This window comes from Nicotiana tabacum, chromosome 5 (genome assembly GCF_000715075.1).
Source record: "Nicotiana tabacum cultivar K326 chromosome 5, ASM71507v2, whole genome shotgun sequence".
In the NCBI taxonomy this organism is placed as follows: Eukaryota; Viridiplantae; Streptophyta; class Magnoliopsida; order Solanales; family Solanaceae; genus Nicotiana; species Nicotiana tabacum.
Window position 1 is genome coordinate 98160279 of NC_134084.1, and position 21835 is coordinate 98182113.

Consider the following 21835-nt stretch of genomic DNA (forward strand, 5'->3'; position numbering starts at 1 on the left):
CTAACAACCGAGCCTCTCCCGACTCAAACCATCCAACCGGAGACCGACATCGCCTACCATATAAAGCCTCATAAGGAGCCCTCTAGATACTCGACTGATAACTGTTGTTGTAGGCAAACTCTACTAAAGGCAAAAACTGATCCCACGAGCCTCCAAAGTCAATGACACAAGCTCGGAGCATATCCTCCAAAATATGAATAGTCCGCTCAGACTGCCCATCTGTCTAAGGATGAAATGTTGTACTCAACTCAACCTGGGTGCCCAACTCTCGCTGAACTGCTCTCCGGAAACACGAGGTAAACTGCGTACCTCGGTCTGAAATGATAGATATAGGCACACCATGAAGACGAACCACCTCTCGGATATAGATCTCAGCTAGCCTCTCGGATGAATAAGAGACCGCTACAGGAATGAAATGCGCTAACTTGGTCAGTCTATCAACAATGAGCCATACTGCGTCGAACTTCCTCCGAGTCTGCAGGAGTCCAACAACGAAATCTATAGTGATCCGCTCCCATTTCCACTCGGGAAGCTTAATCCTCTAAAATAAACCACCAGGCCTCTGATGCTCGTAATTAACCTGTTGACAATTCAAACACCGAGCTACATACGCAACGATATCCTTCTTCATTCTTCGCCACCAATAATGCTGCCGCAAATCCTGATACATCTTCGCGGCGCCCGGATGAATAGAGTACCGGGAGCTATGGGCCTCCTCTAAAATCAACTCTCGGAGCCCATCCATATTAGGCATACAAACTCGACCCTGCAATCTCAAAACTCCATCGTCATCTAAGGTAACCTGCTTGGCACCTCCGCGATGCACCGTGTCTCTAAGGACACACAAATGGGGATCATCATACTGCCGATCGCGGATACGTTCCAATAAGAAATAAAGAGCGACCGTGCAGGCCAATACACGACTAGGCTCAGAAATATCCAACCTCATAAACTGATTGGCCAAAGCCTGAACGTCCAAAGCAAGCAGTCTCTCACCGACCGGAATATAAGCAAGACTGCCTATACTGGCTGACTTCCTACTCAAGGCATCGGCCACCACATTGGCCTTTCCCGGGTGATATAAGATAGTGATATCATAATCCTTCAACAACTCCAACCACCTCCTCTGCCTCAAATTCAGCTCCTTTTGCTTGAACAAATACTGAAGACTCTTGTGATCCGTGAACACCTCACATGCCACACCATACAGATAATGCCTCCAAATTTTCAATGCGTGAACTATGGATGCCAACTCTAAATCATTAACTGGATAGTTCTTCTCATGAATCTTCAACTGCCGCCAAGCATAGGCAATGACCTTGCCATCCTGCATCAACACTGCACCAAGTCAAATACGAGAGGCATCACAATAAACTGTATAAGGCCCTGAACCTGTGGGCAAAAAAAATGGTGTCGTAGTCAGAGCTATCTTGAGCTTCTGAAAGCTCGCCTCACACCCGTCTGACCATCTGAACTGGGCACCCTTCTGGGTCAACCTGGTCATTGGGGCTACGATAGATGAGAATCCCTCTATGAACCGACGGTAGTAGCCTGCCAGTCCTAAGAAACTCCGAATCTCTGTAACTGATGTTTGTCTAGGCCAGTTCTTGATTGCCTCAATCTTCTTCGGATCAACCTGAATGCCCTCTGCTGCCATAATATGACCCAGGAATGCAACTGAACTCAACCAAAACTCACACTTCGAGAATTTAGCATATAACTGACTATCCCTCAAGGTCTGAAGAACCCCTCTAAGATGCTGCTCGTGCGCCTCCTGGCAGTGGGAATATATCAAAATATTATCAATGAAGACTATCACGAACAAGTCCAAATAAGGCCTGAACACTCGGTTCATCAAATCCATAAAAGCTGCTGGGGCATTGGTCAACCCAAATGACATGACTAAGAATTCATAATGCCCTTACCGAGTGCGGAAAGCTGTCTTAGGGACATAGGATGCCCTAATCCTCAACTGATCGTAGCCAGATCTCAAATCAATCTTCGAAAACACCTTGGCACCCTGAAGCTGATCAAACAAATCATCGATCCTTGGTAGTGGATACTTATTCTTGATTGTAACCTTGTTCAACTGCCGGTAATCAATACACATTCTCATCAATCCATCCTTCTTCTTAACGAACAACACCGGCGCACCCCAAGGCGAAACACTCGGCCTAATGAAACCCTTCTCAAGCAAGTCTTGCAACTGCTCCTTCAACTCTTTCAATTCAGGCGGGGACATACGATATGGCGGGATAGAAATGGGCTGAGTGCCTGGAGCCAAATCAATGCAAAAATCAATATCCCTATCGGGTGGCATACCCGGCAAGTCTGAAGGGAATACCTTAGGAAACTCACAAACAACGGGCACAGAATCAATAGAGGGAACCTCAGCACTAGAATCGCGAATATATGCCAAATAGGTCAAACACCCCTTCTCGACCATACGCTGGGCCTTCACATACGAGATAACACTGCGGGTAGAATGACCAGGAGTGCCTCTCCACTCTAAACAAGGAAAATTCGATAAGGCTAAGGTCACCGTCTTGGCATGATAGTCCAAGATAGCGTGGTAAGGTGATAACCAGTCCATCCCTAATATAACATCGAAATCAACCATGTCTAGAAGTAACAAATCCACACAAGTCTCAAGACCCCAATCACCACAATACAAGGACGATGGACTCGATCTACCACAATAAAATCACCCACCGGTGTAGACACATAAGCAGGAATACTTACTGAATCACTAGGCATGACCAAATACGGTGCAAAATAAGATGACACATATGAGTAGGTAGATCCTAGATTAAATAACACTAAAGCATCTCTATTACAAACTAGAATAGTACCTGTAATGACTGCATCTGAAGCCTCAGCCTCCGGCCTGGTTGGAAGGGCGTAACATTGGGGCTGGGCCCCACCACCCTAAACTACATCTCCTGGATGTCTGCAGCTGGCTAGCCTCCACCTCTGGCAGCCTGAGCTTCACCTCTAGTACCTCTACCTCCACCTTTAGCACCTCTACCCCTACTTCTAGCTGGTTGGGCAGGCTGTGGAACACCTGGTGCCTGTACCATAGCACGAGAACCCTAATGCTGAGAGCTACTCAGTGCTCGAGGGCAAAACCTGGCAATGTGACTCGGATCACTACACGTGTAACAAACCCTCGGCTACTGAGACTGTTGGCCCTGATGTCCTGAATGACCACCCCAAAAACTCTGAAGCGGAGGTGAACTGATAGGAGCAGGTAGTGCACTGTAGGACTGCTGATCGGAATACTGCATCTGAGGACTACAACCACCTGAAGTACCGTGAGAAACCTGGAGCGCTGACTGAAAGGGCCTAGGAGTATGGCCTCTACCATATGATTCTCGACATCCGGATGAGGTACCACTGAATCGGCCTGAATGACGGGGCCTCTTGTCTGTTCCATGACCGCCTCCCTATGACAGAACCATCTCAACTCTACGGGCCACACTGGCCGCCTCCTGAAAAGTAATCTCACTCCCAGCCTCTCTAGCCATCTGAAGATGAATCGGTTGAATAAGACCGTCAATAAACCTCCTCACCCTCTCTCTTTTAGTGGGGAGTATGATGAGATCATGGCGAGCTAAGTCAATGAACCTGGTCTCATACTGGGTAACAGTCATGAAACCCTGCTGGAGGCGCTCGAATTGCCTCCGATAGGCCTCTCATTGAGTAACAGGGAGAAACTTCTCCAGAAACAACACTGTAAACTGCTTCCAAGTCAAGGCTGGAGATCCGGCTGGTCTCGCTAAGCAATAATCCCTCCACCAAGTCTTGGCGGATCCAGACAAGCGAAATGTAGCAAAATCAACCCCATTGGTCTCAACAATACCCATGTTCCTGAGAACCTCGTGGTACCTGTCTAGATAATCCTGGGTATCCTCAGTAGATGCACCGCTAAAAGTAGAAGTGAAGAGCTTGGTGAACCTATCCAGTCTCCACAAAGCATCGGCGGACATAGCCGCTCTATCACCGGTATGAACTACCACACCCGGCTGTACTGCTCCAACTGGCTGAACCGCTGGAGTCTGAATTTGAGGAGCTACCTGCTCCGGAGTGCGAGTAGTAGGAGTCTGGGCCCCTCCTCCAACCTGAGAGACGTTGGTGCTACAGGAAGCAAGCCTGCCCGGGTGACACTCTCCATGAGGCCCACTAATCGGACCAGAGCATCCTGAAGAACTGGGGTAGCAATAAACCCTTCTGGGACCTGAGCTGGGCCCACTGGGACTGCTGGAGCCGGAACCTCCTCATCAAAATCAACCTGAGGCTCCGTCACTGGGGTTGCTGCTCGGGGCTGAGATCTACCCCTACCTCGGCCTCTAGCACGACCTCGCCCTCTGCCCCTCATGGGAACTGCTGCTGGGGGCTCGTGCTGCTGAGCGGAGGATGAGGAAGCGCGTGTTCTCTCCATCTGCGAAAGAACAGAGTAGAAGTTCAATTAGCATTGAGAAACAAAACTGCACGACAGGAAAGAATGAATGTGAAGTGTTTCCTAACTCTGTAGTCCCTGAGGGGTAAATACAGACGTCTTCGTACCGATCCCTCAGACTCTACTAAGCTTGTCTGTGAACTGTGAGACTTATGTAACCTAGAGCTCTGATACCAACTTGTCACGACCCGGATTTCCTACCCTCGGGAGTCGTGATGGCGCCTACTAATGGGAGATAGGCAAGCCAACCTTAACTAATTGCTACACTTTCATTTTTTTTGCTTTCTTTTAACAAACACAAGTCGATAATATGATAAAAGTGGAATTTTAAATAAATAAGCGGAAGTCAACAACTACATATCTTAAGGCTACGTCTATTACAACTTTTAAAACCTCAAATACCCCAAAACCTGGTGTCACAGAGTCACAGACTGTCTAAGAGTTACTACATACAAGGTCTAAAAAAAATACAATACACTGTTTCTGAACAAAAGGAAATGAAATAGGAAATAGAGATAGAGGGAGGCGCCAGGGCCTGCAGACGCCTGCAGGTCTACCTTGGGTCTCCGGGTGGACTGAAGGAAGCACTCCAACTACTGTCCGAAAATTGCTCCTGAATCTACACACAGTGTAGAGTGTAGTATCAGCACAACTGACCCCATGTGCTAGTAAGTGCCTAGCCTAACCTCGGCGAAGTAGTGACGAGGCTAGGACCAGACTACCGAATAAACCTGTGCAGTTAAATCATATACAATGGAAAATAAAAGCAAAGCTTTACAATTAAAGATATGAAGGGGGAATCATGCTGCGAGGGAGGGGGGAAACATGTTGTGGGGGAGATATTAGCTTCGAATAGAAAGGCATCAGGTAAGGAAAGAAACAACATAACTAGAATATCAACAAGGAAGCAGAAATCAACAATTTGCACGGCATCACCCTTCGTGCTTTTACTCTCAGCCTCACCAAAGCAGTTATATAATAAAAATGTGCACGACATCACCCTTCGTGCTTTTGCTCTCGTCCTCACCAAAACAATCATATAATCAAAATGTGCACGACATCGCCCTTCGTGCTTTTACTCTCTTTCCTCACTATATAATCAATAGATTCGGCACGAAATGGTACGTCGTGCGGCACGGCATCACCCTTCGTGCTTTACACTCTTTTCTTCCAATAACAAACAATGCACGGCATCACCCTTCGTGCTTTAACACTCTTCCTCACCCAAACAACAATCACAAGCAAAGGGGCACGGAATAAACAAAATAGTAATAGAGATCCCGGCAAGGGAACAATAACTAATCAATTAAATCCCGGCAAGGGAACAACAAATAAATCAACAATAGCCCGACAAGGATGACAACATAATGATCTCATCTCTTTCTCAATTTTTACTTCACAATTCACTTCACAACTCGAGCCAATACTCTAGAGGTTCGATTATCACTTATACTTTCACAATTTATTTCACAACTCGAGCCAATGCTCCTCAATGTTCATAGGTCACAATTCTTTCCACAAACTTTATACAACGATTAGAAATATTCATCAAGGCATGAATAATATAACGAAATCATGAAAATCACAATATAAGACTCACAGTCATGCTTGACACCAACGTATAGATACTCGTTACCATGCCTATACGTCGTACTCGACAAGAAGCAAATAGCAAATAGGACACAACTCCTAATCCCTCAAGCTAAGGTTAGACTAAACACTTACCCCGATGCCTCGAACACAACTCAAGTTTCAATTATAGCTTTACCCCTTGATTTAACTACCAATTCGCTCGTATCTAGCCACAAGTTACTTAATTACATCAATAAATGCTAAATGAATCAATTCTAATGCATGAAAATAGGTTTTATAAAGATTTTCCCAAAAAGTCAAAAATCGACCCCGGACCCGCTTTGTCCAAACCCGAAATTCGGACCTAAACCCGATTACGCATTCCCCCACGAGCTCAAATATGTAATTTGTTTTGAAATCAGACCCCAAATCAAGGTCCAAATCCCCACTTTTTTGAAAAACCTAGGTCCTACCCAAAACACCCAATTCCCCCATGAAAATAATTGATTTGAAGTTGAAATCATGTTAAAAGATGCTAATGATTGAAGAAAACTAGTTAAAAATGACTTACAATTGATTTAGAGAAGAAATGTTGTTTGAAAAATCGCCTCTTATGTTTTTGGGGTTTTGAAAAATGAAAATAACTGGAAATCCCGTCTATTTATACCCCTCTCAGACCCTCTCCGCAGACCGCATAAAAAGGACTACGGCCGCGGAGATCCACCGCGAACCGCATAAAACGGACTGCGACGGTGGAGCTCCACTGCGGACCATAAGAAATCGAGCGCGGCCACGGAGGCTTGGCCTTGCTCACCGCGGATCGCACAAACCCCACCGCGGTCGCGGACCGCACAAACCCCACCGCGGTCGCGGAGTCCCCACCGCGGCCGCGAAGTTTCCACCGCGGACCGCGAGACTTGACTCTAGAGACCTGTAACTTCTCTGAATCTGCAACTTTTTCCTAAGTTCAAAACTTGCCGAAACACATCTGAAACACACTCGAGCCCTCGGGACTCCTAACCAAACACATGTACTAACTCAACAATGTCATACGAACTTATTCGTGTGATCAAATTGCCAAAATAACCTCAATAACAATGAATCAAACCTCAAAATCAAGAACTTTTTTCTCAACTTCATCAAGTATAAAATTTAGCAATTTAGGTCGGAATTACGTCAAACGACGCCCGTTTTCAACCAAACTTTACAGAAATGACTTAAACCATATATAAGACCTGTACTGGGCGCCGGAACCATCTCTTTCTAATCAAATTTCATTTCAAATTTTCATAAAAATTTTCAAAAAACAATTTCCTTTAAAAAATTCATTTCTCGGGCTCGGGACTTCGGAATTCAATTCCGGGCATACGCCCAAGTCCCATATTTTCCTACGGACCCTCCGGGACCGTCAAATCACAGATCCGGGTCCGTTTACCCAAAATATTAACCGAAGTCAAATTTATTCATTTTACAGTCAAAACTTATCATTTTTCACTAAATTTCATATTTAAACTTTCCGGCTATGCGCCCAGACTGCGCATGCAAATCAAGATGACTCTAAATGAGGTTTTCATGGCTTCAGAACACGGAAGTTTCATTTTAAAACAAGTGATGACCTTTTGGGTCATCACACAGTCGACCACCCGGACAACATTCCATAAGTAGGAAAATCATTTATAGTCCACATCAAAGCAGCATGCAATCTGAAGTTTTGTTTGGTTGATATATCATATGTTTCCATACCTTGATGCCATAATAATTGTAACTCATCAATCAAATGCTGCAAGTATACATCAATCAAACTTTTCGGATTGCGTGAACCTGGAACAATACAAGTTAGGAACAAATATGGACTTGTCATGCACAACTCTGGCGGAAGATTATATGGAGTAACAAACACCGGCCAACATGAATATGGGGCAGCAGAGACAGCAAATGGAGTAAATCCATCTGTGCATAATCCCAACCTAATGTTTCTTGGTTCACTAGAAAACTCGGGGAACACCCTATCAAAATGCTTCCATGCTTCTCCATCTGACGGATGGCAGAGTATGCCAGGTGGCCTTCTATGTTCGTAGTACCATCTCATATGAGGAGCAAAGCTCATTGATGCATACAACCTCTTTAACCTAGGTATAAGAGGTAAGTAATACATCGCTTTAACTGGAACTTTCTTTTTTGTATTAGCATTTGTGACTTCCTTAAAACGAGGTTGATTACAAAATTTACAGTTCTCTAGAGATGCGTCATCCTTATAGAATAATATGCAACCTTTCTCACAACAATCAATTCTCTCTGATGAAAGACCCAACTTAAAAACCAATTTTTTAGCAGTGTAGAAATCTTTTGGTAAGTCAATGTTACTCGGATTAAGTTCATTCATAAGCCCAATAATAGAATCCATGCTCGCTTGGGAAATAGAACTATCCGATTTAATACTTAGCAATCTAACCGCAACAGACAACTTGGAATGCACCGAGCCTTCTGTCACACCTCCTTTTTCCGCCCCCGCGAGGGGTGCAAGGGAGTTTTTCAAAATTGCACACCAAGGAAAATCATTTTATTTTGCATTTTTTGGGAGTATTTCTCATATAGGGCAAAAATCACGTGCTTACACCTTCATACAATGGACAACTAGCTTCTAGTAACTGTTCATAGAAACGCTTGGCCTCATCATTTGGTTCGGATTGAACCCCAGGAAACGTCCCAAAAGCATTCCTCATCATTTCATTGTCTCGAGAATTTTCAACATTACGCTCTGAAATGGGACTACCCTCACCACCAAAAGAATTATGAAAGTTAGCATCATCTAAACTAGCATGATTCTCCCCGTGAGCAGTTCATATATAATAATTTTCTACAAACCCTTTCTTGTAGAGATGGACTTTAATTTCGTCTGATTTCAATAACTTAACACATTTACATTTCACACAAGGACACCTAATCCTTCCTCCAATAAGAAAATCATCAAGTGTGTAAGCCTTCGTAATAAATTCATCAACCCCTTCAATAAATTCATCCCTCAACCCCGCACGATTAGGATGATTCCTATTATACATCCATCTACGATGCACAAATTCCATCTACACAAATAGAAATCTATAAATGAGATATTTAAAATAATTTAATTTATTTAAACTAGTTATTTAATACTCGAAATCTCACATTAATCCCTATTCTAAATAATATAAGTCTTTAAATATATTAATTAAATTTAGATAGCTTCTTAAATGTTCATGTAATCCAAATTAATTAATGATTTCTCAACAAAAGAGATAGTCGTAGCTAACAATCTTGAAATTCAATCTGGAATTGTAATATAGGGGTACTATATTATTTTCAGTAACGAAAAAGTCACTTAGTTTTGTTAAGTATTAAGGAAAGACACTATTTTTATAATAAAATAATCAACTAATTAATATTATTTTTATAACAAAAAAGTCAACTAATTAATACCATTTTTATAACAAAAAAGTCAACTAATTAATGTTACTTAAGTATCACAAAAATATTTCTTTTATTTCCTCCTAGTGATTGTGATTAAATTACCATTGAAAAGTTAAAATATGACAAAAGTTTAGCATAGTGAGTATATCTTGAATATATTGGGATCTAATTGAGAGGAGAGAATATCTAACAATGGTCAAGTTTCATATAGCAAACCAATAAATGTATGATATTCATAAAATGTTTATTATTTTACCTACTCACATGATGATATATACGTTTATATTCGTATATATTCCTTAATCATGAATTTACACGAATAAACAATAGTCCTTATTTTTCATTTACCTAAATATATTTGATTAAACATATAGTTTAAAGAAGATAAATTTTTTTTGAAACTTGAGATATTAAAGATTCCATAGTTGGTATTTGCTTTGTCTTTAAATAAAATTTTGACATCATGTCAATTTAATCAAAGCTTGAAACCAGGAAAAGAAAAAAAAGAACCTTTTGATCAACAGAATGCTATTCTCCTCTCTCATCACCTCTCAACATGAACTTTCTTATCAATAGGATAGTAACTTAAATAATCGCAAAAATGAGTAGACAAGATGCTAAACATTCCACTAAAACGGAGCAATAGAGAATCAACTAGAGCATTCAAAACAGAATAAATAAAACTCTTAACTTTCACAAACGGATCAACAAAATACCTCACTCCTTTTGAAATAGAATGAAAATTAAATAGTATCACATATATAAATTGAAATAGAGAGAGTTGAATTAAGGTTATTCCATAATTGGGAAGAGTGAACGAATAGATTTTGTCTGTGTTTAAAAATTAGCAAAGAGATATATAGCTGAAGTTCCACGTGGTATACAATACCAGGGCAGGCAAGCTCTGAACCATAAGGTTTATACTTGAAATTCAATCTGGAATTGTAAGTTATTTAACCAAAAAAAAGAAGACTAGAAAGAGAAATACAAGCAAAACGTGAAAAATGAACTCTTAATTTTCTTATTAGTACTAATTAGACGGGAAAATAAAATTAGAGACACAAATCTGATGTGATTTAATAAAAATTTTAAACAGTCAAAGAGAACTTACCGGGCAGTGGAGACGGAGCTTCAGCGGGTTGGTGGCAGTGGAGACGGAATCTCGACGGAGCTTCAGCGGTGCCGCTGGTTGGTGGCAACGGTGGGTTTGGGTGGGGGAAGTTTGAGTGAGAGAGAGAAGAGAGAAGGAAGAAAAGAGGGAAAGGAAAAGAAAGATGTCCGCTGGTAGGGTTTTTAAAAAATATTTCCGACTGATTCTTTCGGTAATTTGGTCAAAGCAGTCAACCTCGTTTTACTAAAAATTTCCGACCGGATAGGTCGCTATTCTTTTTAAAAAAAAAATTTATTTCCGACCGAATTGGTCGCTAACAGTGGCGCAGAATTTTCCGCCAAAATTTACGACGGATATAGACGGAATATTAGTCGTAACTATTAGTAAAAATTGAAAAAATAAATTTTTATTTATTTTCTGACCGATTCCGTCGGAAATTTCTGACTACTTTTTTTCGTCGGAAATTTCAGTCGGAAATTAGCTGTTTTTAAGTAGTGAGACTCCGACAGCAAAACCAAACTGCTTAACCTAAAAATAGATTTGAAGGTTAAAGTAATTAATTTTGTATATTAGGGCACTAGAAACGGATTTACCTCACTTTTTCAAATCAGAATAATAAGAATATAAGCAGTTAAGAGAAATAGTAAAGAAATAATGCCAAAGGAAAAAAGAATTTTTATTGAATAATATAGATCCTCTTTTGTCGTGCTTGAATCTTGAATTGCTAGAAATAATATGTAAAGATTACAAGAATAGAAAATTATTTTTCAGATGATATACAATGTAGGGAATATGGTTTTTTATAGTAATCATTTTCGTAACCTACTAGCCCACTCTATATATGTCCCTTACAATCATTTATTACATTTATTGTATGTTACACAATTGATTCGTAACTAATGGCATAATTGTAACGAATCCCGTATAATCCGGGATTAGTTGATTCTCCCCTCACTCATAATTATGAGTGATTCTTCATATCCCACCCAGTGTCATTCTCTTATGATCAATTCCGACACTAATGGTTACGATACTAATATGTTTAGCTCCGAGCATATTTTACACGTCATTTTTCACTTCCTTTGTAATTTTGCTGACACTTATTACTATTTAATTGATCCACGTACTAATACAACAAATTTGTTAAAAGAGTAGAGATTAAAGCTATAACAGGATGAGTTGTACTAATGTGTTAGAAGTGTATTAATTTTAATGTCAGTTTGTGAAGAAAAGAGTGTGACTTATGGCAAAGACGTGAATCGATCAATCACATACGTCTCAACTTCATATTAAGTGAGACACATGAACTTTTAATATAATTTTGTCCATTTAATAAGTATCAATAATATTAATAAAAATTCTTGCAAGTGAAAGCTTTTCGTACTTACTATTAGATATTGCATTTTCACTTTGGTTTCATGTTACATTTTCCCCTCAAGTGAAATTGCACACCACCATATACACTCGGTGTAATAAGTTCTCGTTACCTATGTGCGAGCTTAAGGAATGATCTGACCATATTAGCAGACTTGCTTCAACGGCTTGAACCCATGAGCTTCTGGTCACACAGTGATAATATTTACCGTTGCACCAAAGGCAGAGCTCCCCTTCACCATTTATACATCTATATATGACATATACCTCAAGTCTAGTTTTCTTTCACACTATAATCCCTCTCTAACGTACATGACATTAAGACTGTAAACTAGAATCTCTCTAAATTAAGGAAAATGATACAGTAAAATTTACCCAAATATGTAAAATTTCCTTTGATTTTAATGTTATTTCCTTATGTTAACATGTTTGTGCATGCAGCATGAAAAAAATTGTGGATAGATACAACGACAAGGTTCCAGATTCTTCTGAGTTTGCTACAGTCGAAAATGTTGAGGAGGTATTATGGATAAGTTACAATTAATATTATTATTCAAGTATAATTGTCAGGATTTTTTGATGAAATTATTCAAGTATAATTGTCAGGATATTTTGATGAAATTGTTCAAGTATAATTGTCAGGATTTTTTTCGTTACCCTGACATATATATTTCCTTACAGCCTGATGAAAATACTTTGAAAGCTGAAGTTGCAAAGTTACGACACGTTACTGGGTAAGCTCTTTGATGTTTCTTCAAGATTATTGAGTGTATTAGGTTTTTATAAAGAGTTTAGCTTCTAGTCAATTATAACCACGAAAAATAATTTTGTACGCTAGTAGATTACTAGAAAATAATTATAGGTAAACCTATATAATAATATAAAAAAAGGTGCCCTGCACTAATTAAGTTGACGCCACTTTGTGCGAATTTCGAGAAGAGGCGAAACCACATTTTATGTACGCAACCATAACTTAAATTGCACAAGAAGCAGTTTTCCCGACTTGAACCTCTTTACCTCATAGTCACACGTCAACAACTTATATGGTTGTTCAGGCTTTTTTATAAGTGATAAGATTAAATAGCAACCTCGAAATATTACTATGATAAGCTAAAATATACTGATAATCATGAAAATTTCATACATTGTTAGTATATATAACTTAATAAATCTTTCATCAAATTAAAATTATTATCTTATTTTTGAATGTTTAATTTTGAAGGAGGATGATGGGGAAGGAACTTGAAGGCATGAACTTCGAAGAGTTGCAGAAGTTAGAGCATAAGCTAACTGAAGGCCTTTTAACTGTTAAGAATAAGAAGGTTAATCGATATGCATCATTAGTCAGTTATTATGTTTAATTATCGTTAATTACATCATCGATCGTTTAAAATAGAGAGGGGGGAAAAGAAAAGGTGGAGTGTTTAATTAAGCTTTTCGTCATGCATGTACTATATTTCAGGAACAAGTACTACTGGAGCTACTTGAGAAATCAAGGCTACAGGTAAACTTTTATTTAGGAAACCTTTTCTTCTTTTTTTTTCGAAATGATTTCTTATTTCCACATTTTCGTGACCACGATTCTTACATGTAACATTTTCTTTTAATTATATTCGACTGATATATCAGTACAACATAATGCATTTATAGCTACAAAACACAGCGTAGTAAATGATGAAAATTTTCGTGGCTAAACATTTTAGCTACAGTATTTTTTTTCCGTAGCATTCGTAGCAAAATGTAGTGTAGCTAAAAATTAGCTACAAACTTTACATGGTCCATGGCTAAGGATTAATACTTATTGCTACGAAATTTTTGTATTGTAGCTATATATATAGCAAATAATTTTATACTTTTGTCACGACAAATATATTTATAGCAAACGATTTTATACTCTTGCCACGACAAATAAATTTGTAGCTATCTTTATATGATAGCCACAAAGTGTTATAGCGTGGCAAAAGACTTGAATTTATTTGCCAGGAAATTTGGATATGTAACTACTTTCATATGGTAGTCCGTGGCAAAAATATTTTTATTTAGCTACAGACTAAAAGTTCCATGGCTACAAATCATACAAAAGTCGTGGTTATATTATTTTATTATATTTTAACTTTTTGACAAAAAACTTAATTTATTATAATGACAATTTCTCTCACAAATCCCTTGCTTCTTAGCTATTTGATTTTTTTGTAAAAATTTTCAATTATTCTGTGGATGCGCATAATATATTAAAACAAATAACATATTAAGCTTGAATAATAACTTATTCGGCACAAATTGGCATTTAAAATTTTTCAAAAAATAAATTCCAAAATACACATTTATACTAATCAATTAATAGCATCTGCAATAGATAAGCCTTCTACAATAACTAAAATTTGTAGAAAAGAACTAGCCAATGTGAGGCTTAATTGTAACAGAGATCAAAAATAATGTACAAAATTTCATATTAAATGAATATAAGTATTTGCTTGATGATCCATGTGGCCACCCTCATAGCACCCTTGATCTTCATGCATCCAAGAATATATGAAGCACTTTTCATAATCATTATACTGAAATAATGAAATAACATGATCTCGTGAGAAACTTATTTTGAATTATCAAAATATATATCGATTTAGATACATGTACAGTTAGTAATTAAAAAAATTCAATAAATTATGGAATAATAAAATACTTAGCCATGAATCAAGTGAAAAAATTCTAAACTTTTTTCTAACATAGAAGACAAAAGAAAATGCATTTAAATAAACATCATAAACTTAAGGAGATGAAAGAAAGAGGTAAAGCTTACAGTTTGGCATTAGAAGAGATTGAAATTTCTCAAAGACACATTTCTCTTGAGCACCCTATAAATCAAAAACAAATAATTGAAGCAAAAACCCAAGTTAATTAGGTGTAAGGAACAAAACCTATCAGATCTTCAACATTGCACTCACCACTTATAAAAAAATAAGGCACACTATCTATCAATTTGCTGGAATAACTCGTAAAATTGAACTTAAAAATCCAAACCCAAGTAAGTGTAAGGAGATTCAAAAATCCTAGTATAAAGAGACCCGAGCTTACTTGGGAAGAGACAAACCAAGTAAATGAGAAGCAGTGGAGATACATTCTTACTCCTCTTTGTCTTTCTCACAGATTTAAATTAACGCCCACTATTGTGGATGAAACAAATAAGAAAACGAAGAGAGAGAGTGGCTGCTAAGGAAGATGAAAAATTTAGGTTTTGGTTTGGTTGTTTTATGTTTAATTCGTCCCTTTTTTATATATATATATTTTGCTTGCTTTGTTTTACTTCTTCTTTTTTTTGGTTCAAGCTTTGTTTTACTTCTTAATACAAATACCATATATAAGGAAAAAATTAAAATACCATATATTCAAATAAAAGTAAGAAAATTACATATAAACAAAAGAATAAATATATTACATTAAATATAAAAAAATCAGCTATTCGCATGAAATAAAGATATTCTAAAATATATTTTCTTTATAGCTTTTCATCTTATATGATATTGTTAGTTTTGTTATATGTTCATGTTTCAATAATATTAGCTTCTTAATTTTTAGTGTTAAGTTGGGTTTATGATAATTATTAAATTATTAAAATAGTATTAGATTATTAAATCAATAACTTTTATACTTATCTAAATTGAATATAACTAGTAATTAGCACATAATTGTTTAAATCTAATAGTATATAATATATTTAAGTTTAACTATACGTATTTAAATTAGTTTTGAAACTTTAAAGTAATACTCTGTTCAATATGAATTATGATATTTACTATTTACCAAAAAATAAATTATTACTTAATAGTAGTTTATTTTGTTATACACTCTATGTCATTCATATTAAGTTCTTAACGTTTTTTACAAAAATAATCTTAATAATAGTGAAATGTGTAACTCTTTTTAATACAAATAATACTCAAAAATAAGAATAATAATAGTGAAAATATGTAGCTATTCTTAAATACAAATAATACTTACAAGAGAGACAAGATCTCTTTCATGTTTAAGAATGATATTAAAATTTTAATTTTAGACTCAGCGTATAATTTGGTTTATGATAATTATTAAGATAGTAAAAAACCATATCATATCGTATTTTATCATCTATAATAAATATATATAATTTGTTATACAATGTAATTGGTATAATATTAGTGTTGTTTAATTCTCAATAGCTAGTTATTTACACATTAGTTAGATATAATTCAATATTTTTAATAAAATTAGAACTTACAACTAATACTGATTTAACCAGAATAACAATATAATTAATTTTTGTATGGACTTAGATATCTTAGTGTAACTAGATATAAAAAATTATATAAAGTTAATACAAATAATAATGTTATTGATAAAGATCATGTCTTTTTATTGTCATCATATATTAGGGCAAAAATTAGCAACAAATTTTATTTTTCATTGCAAAACTTATTATTTAAATATAAATTTTTTAATTAGTGATGAAACCATAAATTTATTGTAAATCCGTGATTATGTAGCTACAAAATGTCATTTTCATTAAGATTATTATTATTTTCTCGTAGTGTTAAGTATGTTTCTTGTATATAATTGGAGCCTTTGGTCATTTCCCTCCCCCCAACAAAATTCTTCAATATATGAGCACTTATTTAAAAATGACTTCTTATATATATATATATATATATATATATATATATATATATATATATATGATTAATTGATTTAAAAATTATTATGGACCATATACATAAATATTTCTACAACAATTAAAGTCTTCAATATGAATAGATCTAGTGTTAGGTATTAGTCATAATTTTTAAATTCGTAGCTGAAATTTTATAGCTATAAATACCTTATGTTGTCATATATTGAAAATTATCAATTACGAACAACGTCAGATTAGATCTAGTGTTTATCCGTATAATTTTTAGTCTGCTCATAAAACATTAGACTATGGTCTAACGTTTGCAATAACTTGTAGATTTTTAGACTGTAATTTAATAGCTTCTTATAAAAAATTAAATTTGCTCAAAGAGAATTTTTGGACCGTGGACTAAAAAGTCTATCAGTTGCAAGAAAAATATATGAAAAATGATTTACTGAACAGCTAATACAAAAAGAGACGTGTAATATTTCTCATATTCCCAAAGACGAAATCTAAAAAACGATAATAAGAAAGAGAACATACTAGCATAAACTTATTAGCAGCGTCGTGCAAGTTTAAATCACATTGACAGCGGCAAAATTATTTACACTATTTAAATTCATAAATGAAAACATAAATAACCTTAAACAAACATGTACTCCTACATCGTTTGTAGGTTTCGAAGGTGTGATGACCCAAAAGGTCATCACTTATTTTTAAATTGAATTTTACGTTCTGAGGCCTTAAAACCCTCTTTTAGCATCACCTCGATTTATGTGCGCAGTCCGAATGCGTAGCCGGAAAGCTTATATGTGAAAATATGTGAAAATGATAAATTTTGACTATAAAATGAATTAATTTGACTTCGGTCAACGTTTTGGGTAAACGGACCCGTACCTGTAATTTGACGATCCCGGAGGGTCCGTAGGAAAATATGGAACTTGGGTGTATGCCCGGAATCGAATTCCGAGGTCCCAAACCCGAGAAATGAATTTTTAAAGAAAATTATTTTTTGAAATTGTTTAAAGGATTTGGAAATGAATTTTGATTAGAACATGTTGGTATCGGGCCCGTATTTTAGTTCCGACGCACGATACAGGTCTTATATGTGATTTAAGATAATTCTTTGAAGTTTGGTAAGAAACGGAATCCGTTTGACGTGATTCGGACCTTAAATGCAAAATTTGATGTTTTAAGAAGTTTTGAAATATTTCATTGATTTTGAGGTTTAATTCATTGTTTAAGGGGTTAATTTGGCGATTTGATCGCACAGATAAGTTCATATGATGTTTTTGAGTTAGTACGTATGTTTGGTTTGGAGCCCCCGAGGGCTCGGGTGTGTTTCGGAAGGTTTTTTTGAACTCATAAAAGTTACAGGTTTTTTTGTTGTTCAGTGCCCAGGGATTTTTCTCTTCGCATTCGCGTGGGCACACTCGCGAACGCGTAAGGCAAATCTCCAAGATGCCAAATTTCTTCTTCGCGAACGCGAAGCTAGTGACGCGAACGTGAGGTTAAGGGGGGATACCCTTCGCGAACGCGACCCAGCATACGCGAACACGGTGGCTTATGAGCTTGGGCAAGGGGGAGGGGTACTATACCCTACGTGAACGCGACCACCTGGACGCGAACGCGAAGGCTCTGGGAGCTGAAGCTCCGCGAACGCGAGCCGTTTAGCGCAAACGCGAAGGTCACTTAAGCTGGCTTCATCGCGAACGCGATGAAGGCCTGTCCATTGATTTTAAAACAGAACCAAAAATGGGATTTAGCCAAAATTTCATAACTTCTTCTCTTCAACTCCAAATTGGGCGATTTTTGAAAGGGGATTTCGCCACCAATTCATAGGTATGCAATCTTAGACTCATTTTCTTCAATTTCCATTAACACTCATTAGATATCTAGGCCTAAATCATGTGATTAAGGGTAGAAAATTAGGGATTCAGGTAGAGATGTGTGTTGTCATTATCGTACTGGTCTTGGTTATTATATTAGATTAAGTCTTCCGCTTGATTTCATTTATCGTTAATATCTAAATGTTGGATACCTGTTAATTCAGATTGTTAAAAATGGTTAAAAATGAAAGAGTTAGAAATTTTCTATGTTTAGTGGCTTGCCTAGCTTCTACGAGTAGGCGCCATCACGACTCCCGAGGGTGGGAAATCCGGGTCGTGACAAGTTGGTATCAAAGCTCTAGGTTACGTAGGTCTCACAATTCACGGACAAGCTTACCTTAGTCTGCGGGATCGGTACGGAGATGTCTGTATTTATCCCTAGAGGCTACAGAGTTAGGAAACATTCCATATTTATTCTTTCCTGTCGTGAGGATTTGTTTCTCAATGCTAATTGAAATTCTACTCTGTTCTTTCGCAGATGGGGGGAACACGCGCTTCCTCATCCACTGACCAGCAGCCCGAGCCCCCAGCAGCAGCTCCCACGAGGGGCAGAGGGCGAGGCTGAGGCCGTGCTAGAGGCCGAGGTAGGGGCAGAGCTCAGCCCAGGGCAACAGCACCCGCAGCGGAGCCTCAGGTTGACTTTGATGATGAAGTTCCGGCCCCAGCTGTTCCGATGGGCCCAACTCAGGTCCCAAAGGGGTTTATTGCTACCCCAGTACTTCAGGATGCTCTGGTCCGTCTAGTGGGCCTTATGGAGAGTGTCACCCGAGCAGGCTTGCTTCCTATGTAACCAACCGTCTCTCAGGCTGGAGGAGGAGCCCATACTCCTACTACTCGTGCCCTGGGGCAGGTAGCTCCCCAGTTTCAGACTCCAGCAATTCAGCCAGTTGGAGCAGTTCAGTCGGGTGTGGTAGCTTAGACCGGTGATGGAGCAGCTATATCTGTCGATGCCTTGTGGAGGTTGGATAGGTTCACCAAGCTCTTTACTACTACTTTCAGCGGTGCATCTACTGAGGATCCCTAGAATTATTTAGACAGTTGTCATGAGGTTCTCAGGAACGTGGGGATAGTGGAGACCAATGGGGTCGATTTTGCCACTTTTCGCTTGTCTGGATCCGTCAAGATTTGGTGGAGGGATTTCTGTTTGGCTAGACCAGCCGGATCTCCAGCTTTGACTTGGGAGCAGTTTACTCAGCTATTTCTGGAGAAGTTTCTCCCCATCACTCAGAGAGAGGCCTATCGAAGGCAGTTTGAGCGTCTCCAGCAGGGTTCCATGAATGTTACCCAGTATGAGACCAGATTCATCGACATAGCTCAACATGCTCTTATCATACTTCCCATCGAGAGAGAGGGTGAGGAGGTTCATTGATGGACTTATTCAGCCGATTCGTCTTCAGATGGCTAGGGAGACTAGGAGTGAGATTACTTTCCAGGAGGCGGCCAATATGGCCAGGAGAGTGGAGATAGTTTTGTCGCAGGGAGGTGGTCATGGGTCAGACAAGAGGCCCCGTCATTCAGGCAAATTCAGTGGTGCCTCGTTTGAAGGCAGGGATTTGTATGGTAGAGGCCATCCTCCTAGGCCCTTTCAGTCAGCACTTCAGGTTTCTCACGGTGCTTCAGGTGGCTGTGGTTCTCACATGCAGCATTCTGATCAGCAGCCCTACAGTGCACCACCAGCTCCTATCAGTGCACTGCCGCTCCAGAGTTTTCGGGGTGGTCATTCAGGTTGCCAGGGTCAGTCTCAGTTTCCTCAGCCGCAGCACTCAGGTGGATGTTTTATGTGTGGTGAGTATGGTCATATCAGGAGGGCTTATCCGAGATTGGTGGGTACTCAGTCGCAGTAGCAGGGTTCCCATACTATGGTTCAGGCACCAGGTGTTCCACAGACTGCCCAGCCAGCTAGAGGTGGGGGTAGAGGTGCTAGAGGTGGAGGTAGAGGTGCTAGAGGTGGAGCTCCGACTGCTAGAGGTGGAGGCCAGCCAGCTGCAGGCCATCCCAGAGAGGTAGTCCCGGGTGGTGGGGCCCAACCCCGATGTTATGCTCTTCCAGCCAGGCCTGAGACTGAGGCTTCCGATGCAGTTATCATAGGTATTGTTCTGGTTTGTGGCAGAGATGCTTCCCTTTTATTTGATCCAGGGTCTACGTACTCCTATGTGTCATCTTATTTTGCACCGTATCTTATCATGCCTAGTGATTCCTTGAGTGCCCCTGTATATGTGTCTACACTGGTGGGTGACTCTATTGTGGTAGATCGAGTCCATCGTTCTTGTATAGTTGTAATTGGAGGTCTTGAGACTCGTGTAGATTTGCTTATTTTGGACATGGTCGATTTTGATGTCATATTAGGGATGGACTGGTTATCATCTTACTACGTTATCTTGGACTGTCATGCCAAGACTGTGACCTTAGCATTACCGGGTTTACCTCATTTAGAGTAGAGAGGGACTCCTAGTCATTCTACCCGTAGTGTAATTTCTTATGTGAAGGCTCGGCGTATGGTCGAGAAGGGGTGTTTGGCCTATTTGGCATATGTTCGTGATTCTAGTGCTGAGATTCCTTCTATTGATTCTGTGCTCGCTGTTCGTGAGTTTCCCGAGGTTTTCCCTTTAGACCTTCCGGGTATGCCACCCGATAGGGATATTGACTTTTGCATTGATTTGGCTTTGGGCACTAAGCCTATTTCTATCCCGCCATATCGTATGACCCCGCTTGAGTTGAAAGAGTTGAAGGAGCAGTTGCAAGACTTGCTTGAGAAGAGTTTCACTAGGCCGAGTGTTTCGCCTTGGGGTGCTCCAGTGTGGTTTGTTAAGAAGAAGGACAGATCGATGAGAATATGTATTGATTACCGGCAGTTGAACAAGGTTACGATCAAGAATAAGTATCCATTGCCGAGGATTAATGATTTGTTTGATCAGCTTCAGGGTGCTAAGGTATTTTCGAAGATTGACTTGAGATCTGGCTACCATCAGTTGAGGATTAGTGCATCCGATGTCCCTAAGATAGCTTTTCACACTCGGTACGTGCACTATGAGTTCTTGGTGATTTTATTTGGGTTGACAAATGCCCCAACAACTTTTATGGATTTCATGAACCGAGTGTTCAGGCCTTACTTGGATTCATTCGTGATAGTCTTCATTGATGATATTTTGATATATTCCTGCAGCCGGGAGGAGAACGAGCAGCATCTTAGAGTGGTTCTACAAAACCTTGAAGAATAGTCTATTATATGCTAAGTTCTCAAAGTGTGAGTTCTGGTTGAGTTCAGTTGCATTCCTGGGTCATATTGTATCAGCAGAGGGTATTCAGGTTGATCTGAAGAAGATTGAGGCAGTCAAGAA

The 21835-nt window shown here is 38.7% G+C and overlaps 1 pseudogene; it reads left to right on the forward strand.

The window, feature by feature from the left end:
- LOC107800293 (MADS-box transcription factor 23-like) overlaps positions 1-21835 on the forward strand; it is a 55387-nt pseudogene that overhangs the window by 18510 nt on the left and 15042 nt on the right.